Source organism: Podarcis liolepis, assembly GCF_965112155.1.
Source record: "Podarcis liolepis genome assembly, chromosome: 4".
Lineage (NCBI taxonomy): Eukaryota > Metazoa > Chordata > Lepidosauria > Squamata > Lacertidae > Podarcis > Podarcis liolepis.
The window spans coordinates 57,960,053-57,978,867 of record NC_139558.1 but is presented as its reverse complement, the minus strand read 5'-3'; the positions used below and the strand labels follow the sequence as shown (position 1 = coordinate 57,978,867).

Below are 18,815 nucleotides of genomic sequence, written 5' to 3'. Positions count from 1 at the left end.
TATTAAACGTGAAGAATAGCATGCATGATTTAAAAAATTATTCATGTCTTCTCATTTTATGTGTAAATAAAATATATTTTCCTCTAATTTAACAGGACATTGCTGCTGCTTCTTTTTTAAAACAACAACAACATTCTGCAGTGCAGGTAATATTAAGATATCATTTATAGTGGAGTGAAACTGGGATGATTTTTTCATTTAAAAAAGTGCAAGTCTCCATAATTAAAATCATATTGCTAATTACTCTAGTGCTCAGAAAAATGCTGTTATTGTTTTCAATTAGTGGTGATGAAACTAGCTGGAAGAATTTATAAAGGCAGAAGCTGTAAAATGGCTGTATTTTGTCTAAGGGATTCTTTGTAATAAATGGCTAGCTAGCCAAAATTAAATAGATATGACTGGCTCTTCTTAGGGCAAGAAAGGATTTTATAGCACATGATGCCTCAAAGTGCCAACATTCATACTCCACAGTAATATCAGCAGATTGAAGCCAGGGCACCATTCCAGAAATTATAACGGTTCCTCTCGAAAGAGGTAGCATTCACTCTCATAGCAAAACTTGTAGACTAATATATCTTTGTGGGAAAGGGCCCCAAGTGGGTATTTCCATAAGCAAAGCACCAGTGGTATTTGATTCACAGTATCTATTTTCATACAAATATCTACCACCCATCTCTATTTATGCCATTTTCTGAGATAGATATGTGAGCGAGCACAGTGACACAAAAATTATTACCATCATAACAAAAATATTATGGTAATATAAGCAGTAATGGAGATGAAGATTTGTTTGCTGCATGAGCAGAGAAGGCATCACAAGTTGCTAATTGATACCAGAATAGAATGACTTTAGTAGTTTGCTTGGTTTCTTGACAGGCGGTTCTTTAGGTATGAATCTGCAAGTTCATAAGCCACCGGTAATATCCAATTTTTTTGTCTCCAGTGGCTGGAAGGCACAAACTCATGAGAATATCTATCTATATATTTCCCATTCATTGGGCTGAGTGAAAGATAAATGAATGGAATGCAGCACAAAACCTAAACTTACCTGTTAAACATGAAGGTTTTGAGCAAATTTCTTTTCACTGAGCCCTGTGAAATAAAACGACTTAGTTATTCTCTTTATATCAGTGCCACATCACACATATTGTGATCCCAACAGCTCAGAGGAAAATAACTGACATCTGTGGCAAGATGATTTCTGTCAGACTGTTTTATGAAGTAGGGGGTCAGACCCTTTCTGTTAGATCAGCTGATAAGACAGCTTTAGTAATCTACTTATCCGATAATATCTATAAAGGGAGTGTGAGTAGTTAAGGAAAGGAAACATAAGACATTTCAAAAAACTAATTTATTGCCCTGTTTCCTCCAATGGCTTATATATTTATAGAAAGAGAAAGTATTAACTTATCTTGATCAAACTACACACTATGCCATTTGTGGTGCAATTGTCATTAGTACCATGCCATACAGAGTGCAGTTCAACACTTACCACCATCTGCCTCAAACCAATGATAATAAATCAACCAATAGTGTTTCACTCATGGCATAATTGCAGTGGGCCAATTATAAAACAAAAGTTTGAGGCAGAAAGTTGATAAGCACTATTCATTACCCAGCGTTAACTGTCACATTTTCCCCTACTTAAGCAGGTCTTCTAAATAAATAAGTGCAGACTTACAGACACCATCAATATCTTGAATATTGTACAGGAAACAGCAGATATTATAATAAAGTTTAATAATAATAATAATAATAATAATAATAATAATAATAATTTATTTATATCCTGCCCTCCCCAGCCGAAGCCGGGCTCAGGGCGGCTAACAACAATAAATATATATGTACATGCATCTAATCTAGCTAGAAACCATTCCCTTTGAAATACAACACTTTAGATTCCATGAGAAATATCTCAGATATACAACTCTACAGTTCTTCTCCAACTTGGGTTTTAATACATTTTCCCTAGGGTTTCTTGGTCCACTCTAGAAAAATACACAACACCTCCAATCAGTTGCAGATGGCCAGGGAAGGTGGGGTGTCGGCAAACACTTAATTTCCAGTTATCCATGTCACTACTGCATAATGGAATGGAGAGAGGGAGGGTCAAGGAACAGCATCGTACATACATGTCAGCAGGAGTGCTGGGTCAGTTCTGCCAGTGTGTTGGCACCACTCCAACCTCAGCACTGGCCTGCAGCATTCTGCACTGGCCATAAGAGATGCTCAACATGGAGAACTTTATGGTAGTGTAAACATGAGGTTACCAGCACATGTGACCCAGTGACAAATCAATCCTGCTCCAGGTGAGGGCACAGTTGATGTATTAGCTTAAGTAGGTGATAAGGGCTGTTTGCCATAGAGGTCACCTGGGCCTCTACGGACAAAGGTAGTGCAAATTGCACTCCTAAACTGCATACTTGTTGCTTCAAGAGGGAATCCAAATCCAAATTTGTTGATTCTGGGAACAACTCAGCCACAATGTCACTGTCCTAGCAGGATTCATCTTCAGTCTGGGGTCTCTCAGTCAGTTCTTAATTCTTCTAAGGTAAGAAAGAGCAAAAGACAAGCCCCCCCCCCCAATATAATTAATATGGATTTTGGAGATTTAATTAAACTAATAAAGGTATTGTCTGATATGGATTGTGGAGGAAAGTGACTTTTTATTACTTTATCCTCAAAAGCCATACCTGTTTGTCTATATTTTGACAGGCTTAATCCACTCTGGAGGGGCCTCTGTGCCTACAAATTTCACCTGCTTCTGCCAAAAGGAAATAGAGTCATAGCCACTTTTATTTTGCGTAAGGGTGAATGGAGGACTCAGAGCTTCATTTTACACAAAATTGATCAGAACCTTAATCAGAGACAGAAACAGAAACAGACACAGTACAGAGTGACTCAGCAATAAAAAAGCACATATACATGTACTGTTAAGCAAAAATAGGTATATGAACTCACATTTCTTTGTAATTCTTTTGTATATGCAGAGCAAAGTGCAAGAGAAGCAAATGTACTTCAGTTGTTTTCTTTCCACAATGTACAGCTTGCTGGTATACAGATATACTAACAGAAATCTGTGACTTTATAGAAAATGGCTGTGTTGGGAGCAGAAACTACTATATACAAGAGGCAAAGGGAAAGAAAGGCTCAGAATAGATCATGTATCTTGTTTTCCTTGAAACAGGGTCTGTTTATAAAAAAATAATAATCCAAGAGTACAGCAGCCCAGCATGGAAGGACCTAATTTAGTTGATGGCTGTGGATGAGTTTCTGACATGCTGGCTGGTAGAGTATGTGAGCCACAGGTGGTTCAAATCACATAGACTGCTCCATGCAAGGACTGAGGCATTTTCTCACATGGTTTACTCATCCCCACTAATGACATGGAGAGAGCGGTGATGTTTCTTTGGGCTAATCAATCAACCTCTGCCATCCCTAGCAGCCCTTCTTTCTTCAACTGTAATATGCGACAAGAAAGAAAGAAAGATCTGAAGATAAAAAGATTCAAAATACCAACATAAATTTAAAATAATTGAATAGTTCCTAAACATCAGTTAGAACTTTATGACAGTAAGAGCTATTTGACAGTGGAACTGACTCCCACAAGAGGTGGTGGACTCTCCTTCACTGGAGGTTTCTAAGCGGACGATGAATGGTCATCCGTCATGGATTCTTTAGTTCACATTCCTGCATTTCAGAGGGTTGGACTGCATGAACCTTCCAGTTCTATGATTCTATGATTCCTTGACCCCTTTCTCCAGATTTTCAGATGTTGGAAGTCCCCTTTAGCCTGCTTTCTCTCTTTCCATGCCACCTGCTAAGCCTGATTTTAATTTCTGTTTTTAGTCACAGTCTCTGATAATTCCAATTTCCACTCTTTTTTGCTAAACCCTTCCCTCTCGTTCGAAGTATCTGTCCCAAATCCAAGGCATGTGGCAGATGGGCCATAGAGCCTTCTTCAGTGGTTTTGGAAGGCCATCCATGTAGACCTGCATCTTGTGGAGGATCCATTAATCCTAGGCTCAATCCTGTCATGTATCAGGCCTGGGGGCTGAGAGGAATATATACCCAATGCATAAGCTGAAACCTTCCTACACCTGATATCAATAAAGCTGTGGACAATTTTTAAACCCAGAATGCTGTCTTGTCCAGTTTGTTCTACCTCACAGGCTATTGCTCACTCCTTGAGGAGGGGTCTCTACATCGCAATGTGGAATTCAATGTCCTAGTGTGACCATAGTGGTGTGTGTGCCAGTGAAGGTAAGATTCTCAGAGATGAGATGCACATAGCACCAAGAAGTACTTCCTAGAGCATCCCTTCTTTCATGGAGGTAGGCACTACCAGAAAAAAAGCAAGTTATAGAAACATGGAGAGGGGATACAAACATTTTTAAAGACAGGTTCCCAGAATACAACCAGAATACAAATCACTCAAGTATGTAATTACAGGTGGCAAACTAAATAACAAAAATCTGCTTAGTTCAGCTGATTATCACAAAGACTTAAGCCACCTTCAAGCATTCAAAACAAACACTTGTTAGCTTGAAAACTGAAGTGGGGGAATATGGAAGCAAGCCCCAACATCTTTGCATGCACCAGTTCTACTTCAGGCTTCCTCACACTGAGAGATGTTTAAAGGAAGATTCAAAGCATGTTAAACATTAGGAAGAATCTCCTGACAATATGAGCAGTTCAATGTGGAACATAATGATTTTCAATGTGGTGGACTCCTTTGTTAAAGGTTTTTAAGCAGGGGCTGGGTTGCCACATACCAGTGATCTTGCAGTAATGGATTTACTGCATTAGAAGGATTGGACGACTGAATTTTCTTAAACTCTATGAAAAATTTTCTTAAACTCTGTGAACAGTTCCCTAACCTTGGGAGCAAAGGAACTGGGTAATCTGTGAACTGGACAAAGTTAAATTAAAATCTGTAATACATTTGAACTAAAACTGAGGTATGGACACTCTCTATAATTTATGTCCCCTCCCATTAGCCCATGTGCGCTATTACCATTCAGATGTGCTGGGAAACACTTTCAGTCTTTGTGTGACTTGTTCAGTGAATAATAAGCTGAGCAGCTTGCAATTGCAGTAGCGCTCTCTGTTCAAACAGTCAATCAGCTTGCTATTACTTATAGCTCTAGACTTCTAAACAGAACTGAGAAATGGCTTTTTATTTTGCAAAATGCCAACCTATTTCTCATTATTGTTTTCCATTTAAATAGGTGGCTGTCTTGCAGTTGTTCATGCTGATGGGCTTTTGTTAATCCTTCCCCATTCCGTGCCATTGGTGTAATGGAACGAAGTCTTGCACAGCAAGTCACTTCTTTGATTATTGTGGATTTACAATATCTATTCAGAAGTCTTTTGTTATATGATGGGAAACTTATCAACTACAGATAAGCAATTTTTCTCCAGAAAATGAAAATTGTAGATATTTGTTGCATCCCTGCTTGGAGCCCACATAAGTAGCCATGTTATACCAAGGCAGATCATTGGTCTATCTAGCTCGGGATTTTCCACTAGCAGCAACTTCTAGGGTTTCAGATGGGGTCTTTCATAGTCCTACCTGGAGATGACAGAGGGATTGAATCTGGGAATTTTTACATGCAAAGCATGTGTTCTGCTATTGTGCAACGAGTCTTCTCTTAAGTTACAGCTCACGCTGGCTTCATATTCTTGGAAATAAGTCAAGGATTTTACACTTGTCAAGGGAATTTTATTCCAAGATAAATGATTCTGTAAAGAAGCTCTAAGAGCCATTATTGAATACCAAGTAAGGACAGATATACTCTTACCTGTACTTTTTCTCCTCATCCATGCACCTCTTCTTGATCTTCAAGAAAACCAATAGGGATGTCCTGCCCATTAGGTAATATAAATCAGCCAAGAGCATCTAATCCATAGAGATCAGCTCCCTGTCACCAATGCTTCATCGCTAGTCACTACATGACAGATAGAGAAGTACTTTGCCAATATAGCAAACATGAAATGCTCACCTAGGATTGTCAGACAGACAGCTTGTGGACTGAATTTAAAAGGAACAGTTTCTCCTATTCTTCTAGACGTAAGGGTGCAATCCTAAACACATGACTAACTAGGGAGTAAGCCATGTTGAGTTCCATGGGACTTCCCATGTTACAGTCAACCACTTCAAATGTAAGGACACGTCCAAGTGAACATGAATAGGATATTGCTGGACATGGATAAGGGGCAGAGGTTTTCAGTTGGTTATGAAAATGTTAGAAGTTACATTGATATATGTATAATAGATACAATGTTAGGTCAGAATAAGCAGCAGTAAAGAGTTCACATGATCTCCTCACCCCTCCAAGGAAAGTGTGATGGGAGTTGTGGTTCTCTGGTCTACCCCTGCTCCCATTTCCAATGCACTCAGTGGCCATGTCCCTCTTCTCTTCACATGTTTCACTGTTCACAGCATGTGGGAAGGGGTAGGTATGCTGGTATATACATATAGCTCTTCCATGTGATTGGGATCCTTATGGGCTCACAATGCATACAACGGTGCACTGAATGTGTGGTTTGAGGGTCATGGTCCCCAGGGATAGGAATGGGAAAGGGCAAGTGCAACTTGCATGACCCTCCATCACCACCACCATGCATTCCTTGAACACAAGGGGAGGTTGTCTTAACTCTTAAAGTGTTATTTTGGCATCAAGAATGATATTGTACTTCAAAAATTTAAATGGAAAAACCAACAGAACATAAATAACAACACACAGCCTAATTTTGTTCATCTATATTCAGAATGAGTAGCCATAGAAAAGTGTACTAGTATGAGGGATTCACCAGTTGAAAGTAGTCAATTAAGAGATAACTGATTGCTTTAGAAAAATTCCAGAGTTCAAGGAAAAGGAAATGCAAATGTACAGGTAGAGGCACACAGTAACAAGTAAAATGCATTGTAATTTATTTCTTTGTGCATCTGACCTGCATTTTAGAAATAATTAATAATGAATTCAGTTTCAGAGTTATTGGCCTTCTCTGTTGTCATAGCATTTGGCTGAACAACAGAAGAAATCATATTAATTTAACTGGAAACGTCATGCTGTAATAATAGGAATAGCTCAAAATCCGTTTTAAGTCTTTTCTGTTGATGCTTCTGTTTTCTTAGTGGAATGAATAACTAGATTTCCATTGGCACATCTGTATCTATGCCACAATGTACTGTCTATATTTCCTATAAAGCTTCCATATAAATTTCAAAAACTGGGGGCACGCACAGTTGCACAGCACTGGGACTTGCAGTTTAAATGCTGTGCAATAAATGTTATTTCAGAGTAAATTTGCTGTCAGATTTATTCAAATTCAGTAACGTATGTGTGTAAAAATTAAAGTAATGTATCAACATACACACTATACCGGGCTTCCTCAACCTCGGCCCTCCAGATGTTTTTGGCCTACAACTCCCATGATCCCTAGCTAGAAGGATCAGTGGTCAGGGATGATGGGAATTGTAGTCTCAAAACATCTGGAGGGCCGAGGTTGAGGAAGCCTGCATTATACCTTTAAAGCACATTAATAGAACCATAGAACTGAGAGTTGGAAGGAACTCAATGACTCAACTAGTCCAACCTCCTGCAATGAAGAAATCTCAGCTAAAGCATCCAGGACAGATGGACAGCCAACTTATTATTAAAAACCTTCAAGGAAGGAGAGTCCATCCCCGTTCCTGGGAGTTCATTTCACTGGTGAACAGTTCACACCATCAGAAAGCTCTTCCTGAGGTCTAGTCCGAATCTGCTCTATTGGTTCCTACCCTCTGGAGCAGAAGAAAACAAGCTTGCTCCATCTTCCATGTGGCAACCCTTGAGGTATTTGAAGATGGCTATCATATCTCTTCTCAATCTCCTCTTTTCCAGGCTAAACATACCCAGCTCCCTCAATCGTTCCACATAAGACTTAGTTTCCAGACCCTTGATCATCTTGGTTGCCCTCCTCTGCATGTATTCCTGTTTGTCAATATTCTTCTTAAATTGTGGTATCCAGAACTGGACACAGTACTCCGGGTATGCTCTGATCATGGCAGAACAGAGTGGTACTATTACTTCCCTTGATCTGGAAACTTTATACTATACCCTATTCAATTCCACAAAAGTAGAAGCACATTCTTACCCTCAATAAATTTTGGGCACTGTGGTTGGTTAAGGGTTACAGGGAACCAGACAGAGGGCCTTCTCGGTAGTGGCGCCCGCCCTGTGGAACGCCCTCCCATCAGATGTCAAAGAGATAAATAATTACCTGACATTCAGAAGACATCTTAAGGCAGCCCTGTTCAGGGAAGTTTTTAATATGTAACGCTGTACTGTTTTTAACACTGATTGGGAGCCGCCCAGAGTGGCTGGGGAAACTCAGCCAGATGGGCGGGGTATAAATAATAAATTATTATTATTATTATTATTATTATTATTATTATTATTATTATTATTATTATTATTATGGTTGCTGGGAACTGCAGCCTTATGAGGGATAAACTACAGTGCCCAGAACTCTTTGAGGAAAAGAATGCGTTTTGTATGTGTTTTAAATAAGTTGTGTGTACCCAGTCATAGAGACATATGATGTGATTCAGAAAGTACAGAGTGTGGATGTTTCTACAAACAAAGACACTGGAAAGAAGCTATTAAAATAATATGCTTTTAAAATAACAGCAAAATCCGATACATGTCTACTCACATAAATCTCAATGAATAATACTTCTAGGTAAGTGATTATAGCAGCCTTCCCCAGCCTTTTACACCCCAAATATTTTGGCTTGTAACTCCCATAATCCATCATTGTTTGCTATGCCACCTGGAGCTGATGGGAATTGCATCCAAAAGATCTGGAGAGCATGCCCCCCCTCCCACTGCCAACTGGTGGGGCTGTACAGACTGGTGGGGTTAATGCCACATCCACAGCCCTGCTGTACATGGTGGGCAGGACAGAAGATGGGGGCAGGTTGATTGCTGCATCAGTCCAGACTGTCGGTGCTGCAGTCTGGTCCACATTGGACCCAATGTCACCATACAATGGCAGTGGGACTGGTTCAAGAGCCAATGGACCTTAGGGTTACTCAATCCCTCCCTACCTCCAGAATGCCCTTTTTTGGTGCCTTCCATTGACCAGCCACTAGTGAAGATTCCACTAACAGCACTTTCATCCCTCTGCATGTTCAGTGGCTGGAAGAGAAAGCTCCATTCTAGTGGTAGCTGAGGCAGGGGTTAACTGGTGGGAGGCATGCTTAGCTGGCAGAATGGATGGAGTGCTAGTTGAAGGGAGTTTGAAATGCTCTGTAATTAATAGACACTCTAGCTGCAGTAATATGAATCTATAGCTCTTTCAGGAAGTCTTGTTTGGTGTTAAGTAAACAGGTAAGTGAATAGACGTATGCTAGCTCCACCCTCCATTGTTGTTCCTGTCATCAGTCATGAGGACAAATGTCTAAAGGCGGGAACTTGTGGAGCTTCCTATGCATTTTAGAACCCTGATTTTCCAGGGCTTCTAACATGTACATGGAATCTCCATGAGTACAAGAGGCTCAACTTTCAGTAGCTCATCCTCTAACAGCTAACTCATGGAGGCCATCTGAAGCAGTGAAAGAGGGAAAGAACTGTCATACTCCTTACCACGGTCTCACATGTTTACTTAACATGGAATTGGTATGCTGGAAGAGGGCTTTTAGGAATAGCACATTAACAGAAAAATAACAGAATAGCATCAATCAATAAACACTGGCATCATTGTTTAAAATAGTATTTTGAAATAGGGTGTGAGCTATTTATGTATAAATAATTAGTAGGCAATACCATTAGCAGTTTCTGTGATAGTGGATTACTCACTCCATAAGTTCCAGCTGTAGACCGGGCTACACAGTGTGTGTTTATCCAATATTTCCTCAGCAAATAAACTAATATAGATAAGATATTGGTGTTCAAGCCCTAAATGAAAAACAACCATTATTCAGTGTCATATATGTCAATATAATAAATGTCCATCGTGATTCTTATAAAGAAAAAAAATGAAATAAGTGAAAAGAAGTGTGAGATTTATTTTTATATTAGAGCCTGCTGTAAATAATAATAATAGTTTAACATCAGTTGTCCATAGTAGCTGCTTCTGTAAATTGAGGCTGGGAATGAAATTCAGTGATAGATTTGAATGCTACTGGTGGGTTAGAGATGCCATGTTGTCAGAGGTTTGAAGATGTCTGAAGCTCTGCTGGACAAGTGGCAGTAGGGTGGAGGGGAGGGAAGAACAATTTATCCACTTCCCCTTTCTTTAATGCCTCCCATACACCTCATTTTTGTTTCTACTGATGTCAGAACTCTGGCATCAGTAAAGTAAGGGCTGTGGAGGTTTGTGCAGTGGCTGGGAGGTGCTTGATGATGTCACAACTTCTCCCTGAGGCTGAACATCTTACTTTCTCCATCCATCCAGAAAGATAAATCTAAATGTTATTTGAGCTGTGGAACATGGCCACAGAGACCACAGGATTGCAGTCATAATATTTCCATGGTTATTATAGAAACTCCTCCCCATGTTATTTCATCAGGCATCCCTGGAACTAGTTCCTCAGATTTTGGTGCTGCAACTTGGAGAAGACGATTCAGTACAGATGACTTAGTTGTCACTTAGTATGGGAGGTATGGGAGTATAGGTATGGGAGGACTTAGTTAATGCCTTAGCATGGTCCCCTGAGTTGCTTACCATGTGATTTGAGATGCTGGAGAAGAGGGTGTGGTAGGGGACCACCATTTCAATAGGATTGAGAGAACTACAAAGAGAATTAGGAGGGATGTTAAGTAGAGGCTTCTGAAAATTGGAGGTGATTATATCTCACATGCCACCATTATATATAATGTTGTTGTTGTTGGCATCCCTCTGTCTTGGTAGACAATGGAGGAATGTGCTTTTGGGTGGTGAAGTCAAACTGTTGGAAGGTTACAGCACCTGCTGTGGCTGTAGTGACATGCGCCTTTATAGAGACGATGATGTGCATCTCTCCATGGAGGAGTGGGACACTTTAATTAAGGAACTCTGGGAAGACCTGTTCAACCTAATGATCTGCGCAAGGACTGAGGTTTACTGAGCTTGAGCTGGCTTCTTCTGTAGTAGGTGGTGTGGGCAGAGGAGTGAAGAGACTGCCCAGATGAGCCCCCTGAGGCACCTACATGGTGAAGGAACACTGCCAAACCTACCTCACGTTGCCAGCCAGTTTAAAGGGGTTGAACCTTTTGACCCTGGATACATCTTCCTTCCAGACAGCAGGGGAGGGTTGGAGCAAACAGATGTTCTCTATTTGAGCAGGAGAAGAAGGGAATGAACCAGTTAACTTAAAGCTCCAGTGCTCAGAGCCAGGGTGGTGTCACTCCCAGGAGAATCTGGAGAAAAGCTCCCATCAGCCCCCTCCAGCTAGGCTGCTCACTTAGATGGAATTAATCAGTCCCATTTTCTTCAGTCCTTCATCACAGTAGTTCAGTAGTTAACAGAGTTGTGATTCTTTACCCCAGATCTGGCCCCATGTCTTCCTTTCCTAAGGTGGGGGGGTAGTTCAATTTCCCAAGGTTTCTGGAAGCCTTCTTTGGAATGATATTTTTTGGGGGAAGAGGATACCAGAATACTACCAGTGAGCTCTGCTTGGTTCAGTTTTATCTGTGCCTAGCTTTATCGGGAAAGTTTCACGAGGAGGATGGAATTAAAGCACCTCAGAATTCTGTCTACACCTGCATGGCTTTTAAGAATGTGTTTGGACTGCTGGAATGGATTGAGGGCCAAACATGTTGTTTGCTTTTTTTAAAAAAAATTATACTGTTGCAAATGGTATTTTTAAAAATACATAAATAAATCCTGTTTTCAGTTGTGAGCCTTTCTGTTAAAAGATTTGTCAGCTGCAAGAAAAATCCTAACAAGCACATCACAAAAATAACTGATTCTAATAACCATTTCTACGGCTCAGTCTTTAATAAATCTGTTAGCGGCAAAGGCAGAAACAGTAGCATCACATCACTAGAATTGGCATCATATGTTTCACAGGTTAGGTGAGGTGCTACTCGCTCTGAATCGAAGAGGCAGCAGGAAACCTTGCTGATTAATTTTACGCCATGTACTAGTGTGTGTCTCCTTTGGGTAGTCATGCTTGGCAGTCCAGGTTTGAAGCACTTGGTAGTCAAGTCTGAAGCAGCATATTCTATTTATGTTGATTTCAGTACTAATGACTTTGAAGAGAGAAGTTCAAAAGATGCTTACTTCTGTGGAATAATCTAGCACCAGCTTGATTCAGATCAGACCTATGAAAAGTCAAATGCCAAACCAGGACAGGGTGGGAGGAAATCTTCTGTGCCACTAATTGCAATGCCAGTCCTCATTAGCACTTTGTCACTGCTGATTGCTGTGCTGCTCTTTACAAGTATTGTGACCGCAAAGGGCCTTATCAACTTGCTTTCCTTGACTGCACAGGATTTGCTCTGAGTCCCAGTGACGTACAGCAGCACAATGTTGAGTGAATAGTGCTGCAGTAATAGCAACTGGGAGATCTAACAGAGGCCTCACTTCTGTTTTTACAGATAAAACAAGAAATGGTACGATTAATGTATGTCTCCCCCACCACCTTGCTTCCTTTTGAGCATTTTAAGAAATTGTTCTCCAAACTTAGTGAGGCTTTTGATTGGCACTCAAATTCTTTGCAGGTTTGTTTGCACTGTAATTATGCTCTTGAACACTGACATATTAGAAAGAAATTCAGTGCATGCTAACCCCTTTCAGGCATTATTTGCAAGGGATGTAACGAGGCTGGGAGATCCATTCAAATAAAAATCAGTGCTGTTTTTGTTCCACTGAAACTCGCTTTTCACCAAATACTACATTATTCATCTTGTTCACTATTTAGCATAACTTACATAGCTATTTGTTTAACTCATTTCAGTGTAAATGAAATGTTGAAACAATTATTTGTGGAATCAAAAACCACAACAATGATTGTATTTGCTTGGCTGAGTTCTGTTCCTGACCATAGATGAACATGTGAACTGCAGCAATATATTCTTCCTTTTCAGTTTGCACCAGAATTGTCTGGCATCCCTATTTACTGCAGTACTTGCAAAGGGGTCTGTATCCTCAGTGGTGGATGTTACCAAGCTGATTCATGCTCCGCTGGGTCTGAAGGGGGGCTGTCTTCATTCCATAAATGGTTTGCAACATGGGAATGGTAAGTCTGGTTCAATCCAATCTCGGGGACTCTTTGTACAATGAATGTGCCCCTGTCAGACTCAGCCAATCATATATCAACTTTCCCATAGAATTGATTCCCTCCCCCTGCAACTTATCTGATAAAGCTTAGAAAGACTGAACAAAGGAGAGTTTCCACCATATTCACAGAAAATTTCTCACTGTGCAATCTCTATGTTCCCAGTGCATGGGCAGAAGTCACATGAACCCACCACCTCTGAAGCTAAGCAGTGCCTGGTCAGTGCCTTGATGGATGATCACCTAGAAACCACACGTTTGCTGTATAGCAGCTGATGTTGAGATTGAGAGATCACAGTGAAACTTGCAATGAAAAGTTACAATTCTTCATTTAAAATCTGAACACCTGCTGATGTTAAGATTCCCTTACAACTTTTGTAGGGGATTAAATTTGACCATGCTTGTATTGTGATTTGTTAAAAGATCACTTGGATATTATGTCAGCTGACCAACTGGCCAACAATATATGATTTATGAATGACTCTTCCCAACAGTAGATTCTGATTTGCTGAGTATTCCATCTTCACACTTTTATCATTAGCCAAACACAATTTGACTTCCTTCCTCAGCATTAAAGAGTCATTGCTTCTTTGGGTGTGTTCACAGAGAGAGATCTCCAACACCTTAATCTGAAGCAGAGGAGTTTTGGGGGTTTATGTATGTGTAGTTGTTTTTACAAACAGTTATTAATGTAAAATGAAAAGCCAATGGCATATTTTTCTCAGGGAATTGACATCTGACATTGTTCCACTTGAACAAAGATTTGTGGGTTATTTCCCCCCAAGCTGCTTCTACATTTTATGAACTGTACTGCAGTCTTTTAATAGTTTTGATTTGATTCATTTGTTCTACTGCATTTCAATAAAGTAGAATGTGTTCATACATTTTTTATGTAGTGTGTTAATAGCTATCTGCACATACTGCTTCGTAAGCTAGTTATTTAGAAGCCTTCATGGAACTCAGGGTGAAGGCAGATGGAAAAGAAAGAGCTCACTGCAGGTCCTTCCCTGTTCTGGGAATATATGGACAAAATATATAGACTCAACAACTAACTGAACACTGTCTCAAACCATCAGCCATGTGCATCATGCTTGCTACTACCACCTCTTCCCAGGCGATGATGCCCCAAATAGTGCCCAAACAGCTGATTGTCCAAATGTTAGAAGCTGCACCACTTTTGTCTGAGGCTCCCAGCTGGAGGGAACTTAATCTTCTCCGGCTGGTGAAGGATGTTAAGGTAGGAAGAGGCCTAGGAAGAGAAAGAGTGAATGGGAAGGCAGGGAGGCACATGGTGGATTGCTTTAGACTGGCCTGTAAGAAGGTTTTTCTGTTCAGTAGTAAAATGAGCCTCACGGTATAGCTGAAGAATATGAATATGCACACACGTTTAGGCAGGAATAATCAAATGCAGACATATAGGATGGGTGACACATGGCTTGGCAGCAATACACATGAAAAGGATCGAGGGGTCTTAGCAGACCACAAGGTTATCATGATTCAACAGGGTGGTGCAGTGGCAAAACAGCTAATGCAATTCTAGGCTGCATCAATAGACATATAGTGTCAAGAATCAATGTATCACTCTAGATCAATAGTATCACTCTATTTTTCCTTGGTTAGATCCTGTCTGGAGTACTGTATCCAGCTCTGGATACCACAGTTTGAGAAGGGTATTGACAAGCTAGAATGTCTGTCAGAGATTCTTTGGCTTTGACTACTACATTGCAAGGCGTTGGAGTAGATGACCTTTGGGGTCCCTTCAAACTCTACAATTTTATTATTCTGTTTCCAGGTGCATATGGCTTAGGTGATTGATGCTGCTTTATCCCTTTGGCTTATTTGTTTGCTTTTTGCTGAGGCGTTCTCTATGCTTTTATTGTCCCGACTTTTAAAAACTTTATTTATGACTGGTTTTTTTGTACTTTGCATGATGTAAGCCACTTTGGGCACTTTAGAAATAAAGCAGAATGATGGAATGGGAATATTTTAGTAAATAAATAATATGAATGCTCCTTTCGCAAGGGGAATTATGTAATTCTGAAACTGATACAACATTGACCTTGCCAAGGGCATTTCCTAACCAACTTCAAGATGGCACATGGGTAATGAAAGCTGTACAAGATTTGCCATACATAAGCATTGCTGGCAGGCCCATTTATAACTTAATAGACAAACACACCATCACCTCTGGGTCTACCACAATTGACCTGGTATCTTCAGCTATGAAGTGATAGTAACAAACAGCTTCTTAACTCCTGATTCAACCATTCTTACACCAGAGAAGCAGATTCTATACATTCAAAGCTGCTATCTTCATTACTGTACTACAAACATTTTTCAGAAATATCCCTGGTTTTTAAACATTGCTCTCAGTGTCTGAAGACCAAATACTAATTAAAATGGTCCTAAATACTGGGGCTAATCTGAAAAGGAGCTTTGTGTCAAAAAGGAGGATCACTGTATCATGATTGTAGACATGCTTTATTCTCAGTGGTTCATGATTGCTGACCAGCAATGTTTTCACTATAAATGCCCTTAAGCTGCCCTTAGTGGTATCAACACATAGCCTAAAATTATTTGCTATGTAGCACTGTAATGTAAGCAGCATTTGTACCTGATCCTGATTGGTTGTGATCATTCAGAGAGAAATTTCAGAGTGTGTGTGGTTGCCTGTGGGGAAACACTGCAAAATCACAGGGTGGGGGGATAACACCCAGGCTGCTATTCTAAACGCACTTACTAGATCCAGACACTCTTGGAGGGGAAAGGTATCCTTCTTAATTCTCTTTGAGTTCTCAGAGGCTTTTGATACCATAGATCATCTGCTGCAGCTGAGTTATGGGTGGGTGGCACTGCTTTGTAGTGGTTCTGGTCCTACTTGGATGGTCGCTCCCAGAGGGTGATAACTTGGGGAGTCCTCATCGGCCCTTGGAGCCTGCTAGATGCATGTGGTTTTCAGGTGGTAGTGGTGGGGTCACTCTTATAATTTTTCTAAATGAAGTCATATTTAATTGGTATAGACATTTTGGCTGTTTGTCCATATGCATAACAAAAATTCCACCAGACCTCAGCAAAATCTTCTGGGTTTGCTAGACCCTTTTGTCCCCTTCTTGGATGTGTCAGTTTCTCAGAGATTGCAGTAAATATGTCAGCTGCCCATTGGTATGCTGGCCACATTCTTCCAGCATAACAATGGTCAGCTGACATATTTACTGCAATCTCTGAGAAACTGATACATCCAAAAAGGGGACAAAAGGGTCTAGCAAACCCAGAAGATCATGTGAGTAACTAAGGTGTTCAAGGCAATGATTGGATTTTGTCCCGCCAAACATGGAAAGTTGGCAAAGTTAAGGTTTAACCAGTCTTTAGTGACTTCATGTGTGCAGTGCACTATGGAAACAGGAAGAACCCTTTTATTTTTGTCTTAAGTGGATGGCTTTGGATCAGCACCATCATCAAGAAATAGGCTGAGAACTAATATTCATTCCAACCCGGGGAAGTTGATGGTTTGAGGTGCTGTTTCAATAAACAAAATCTATCAAAGTCTCAGAGAGGAGCTGAATGTCATCAGAGTATGGTGAGCAATGTAGTCATACATCATATCTGGTTGTCAAGGTAACATACCATTGCCATTCTAAGAATAATAGATCTTTCCAAATCCTTATAGGACTTAGTGCAGTTGTCAGGTAGTTAAGCTACCTGGTTTCATAGAGTTCAACTTCTTGTTGAGGGTTTCAGAAGAGATCAATGTATTAACTTTGTGAAGATAAACAGAATATACCCATTTGAACAACATAGCTGTAATTCCAGTGTCCTGTGTGTTATTCAAACACACCCACCCCTTACAAAACAGCATCTTGCAAACTATTTGTAATTGTCTGGACACAATATTGGGATGAGAAAGAGCCCATTGGAAGACCATCTGCCTTACATCTACAAGGTCCCATGTTCAATTCCTGGCTTCTCCATGTAGGGATAGAAATTGTCCTCTGCCTGAAATCCTGGTGAGCCACTGTCAGTTGGTGTTCACGGTACTAAACTAAATGGCAACTTCCTTTGTTGCTTCTCCATGTCAGTTTTAGATTACAAGTGATTATTGCTGGATTCCAGCTCTTACCTTCCCCTACTATGGCAGCATGACCGATAATACCTGGAAGGCCACAAGTTCCCTGTCCTTGACCTTTAGGATCATACAATGAAACACTTGTCTAAACTAAATGGTCCATGGAAACAGCCCATAGCCTTCAAAATGCTGTCACAATTACAGAAACTCCAGTGAGGTGTTTGCATGTGTGAATGAGCTGTTACTTCTCATGGAAGCCTAGTGCAATTTTGTGTACATGCAGTGGTTATTCACAGACATTTGCATGTTTACCTTAGACTATTTAACAGCTATATTTTTTTTTTATCTTGAATAAAATACAGCATTTGTAGAGAACGCTGGAACCTTTTGCTTTTTTATTTTATGATATGTGACTGCAATTTTGGTGAAACGAGGAAGCTATGACTCACATAAAGTGGATTTTGAGGGTGTTCTATGATGTGTGAAATGTATCTGTCCTTTTGGTGAGATGCAGGGTATCAAAGCCATCTTCTGTTCTGTTTTTATGCCATTTGAAAACCTATACAACATCTATTATGATATCTCTTTTAGTCAAAATTGAGGACCCCCCTGGTCTTTCATATACATACATGCACCTTGCAGAATGGGATGAGCTTTTCTTTGATGTTTTCCCACAGTGATGGTGACTGTTTCTGTAATTATTACAATCATATTGGATTTATCTGAAATCTTGAACAGCTGCTGCCAGCCAGGATCAGGTTGTATACAGTCAGAGCCATGAAGTTTATGCAACATTAAGTGACACCTTTTAAAATGGAAGAATTATGTGAAGGGAGTCTTCCCTATTGTATTTACTTATTATCAGACCAGCTTGGGTTAAAGCAAAAACAAAACTTAAACAACTAACCTTTTTAACTGACCTAGAAAATATTGCCCTGTCTCTTTAGCATGGCAACTAAATTAATTCCTCTCAATTAATTCCTCTCATGAAAAAGAACAGAGTTCAATTTCCTCCCCATAGAAATAATTCATAATTTTATGATTCAGTGGAGCTGGCTCATTAGATTCCATATGAAGGTACACTGCACATCTCTATGGCATAACATATAACTATTGTGTGTGTGGTTTTTTTTAATGCTCCTGTGGCTGCTATTTTTGGCCACCTCCCTTGAAGTGAAAAACAAACAAACCTCCAGAAATGTAAATACACACACTGTCAATGAAAACAAAGAAGCTGCGGGAGGGGGCATTATTTCCCCTTAACAATCTGGTCCTTTTAATATATGCCTTCATTTTATAATCTTAAAATGCAACTTGTTATGCTTAGCACAGTACAAGGTTGTAGTATTATCCTTCTTGCATATATAATGTATAATCTCCCTTTATACAATTATTTGGAGACCTCCACTTTTAGCTAGTAACCTTAGGCTCAAAAGTTATTAAGTCCTATTCTTCCATATCCATTACTGCGTTGATTTGCTTTACTCATGATACTTCACAT

The 18,815-nt window shown here is 40.1% G+C and overlaps 1 long non-coding RNA gene across 1 annotated transcript; it reads right to left on the bottom strand.

Moving 5' to 3' along the window:
• Window positions 1–11,945: 11,945 nt before the first annotated feature.
• On the bottom strand, window positions 11,946–16,351 carry LOC310705654. The gene is made up of 2 exons (XR_014525433.1): window positions 15,992–16,351; window positions 11,946–12,560 (listed from the first exon to the last, which is right to left on the bottom strand). It is a non-coding gene; the product is annotated as an uncharacterized lncRNA (long non-coding RNA).
• Between the last annotated feature and the right edge of the window lie 2,464 nt (window positions 16,352–18,815).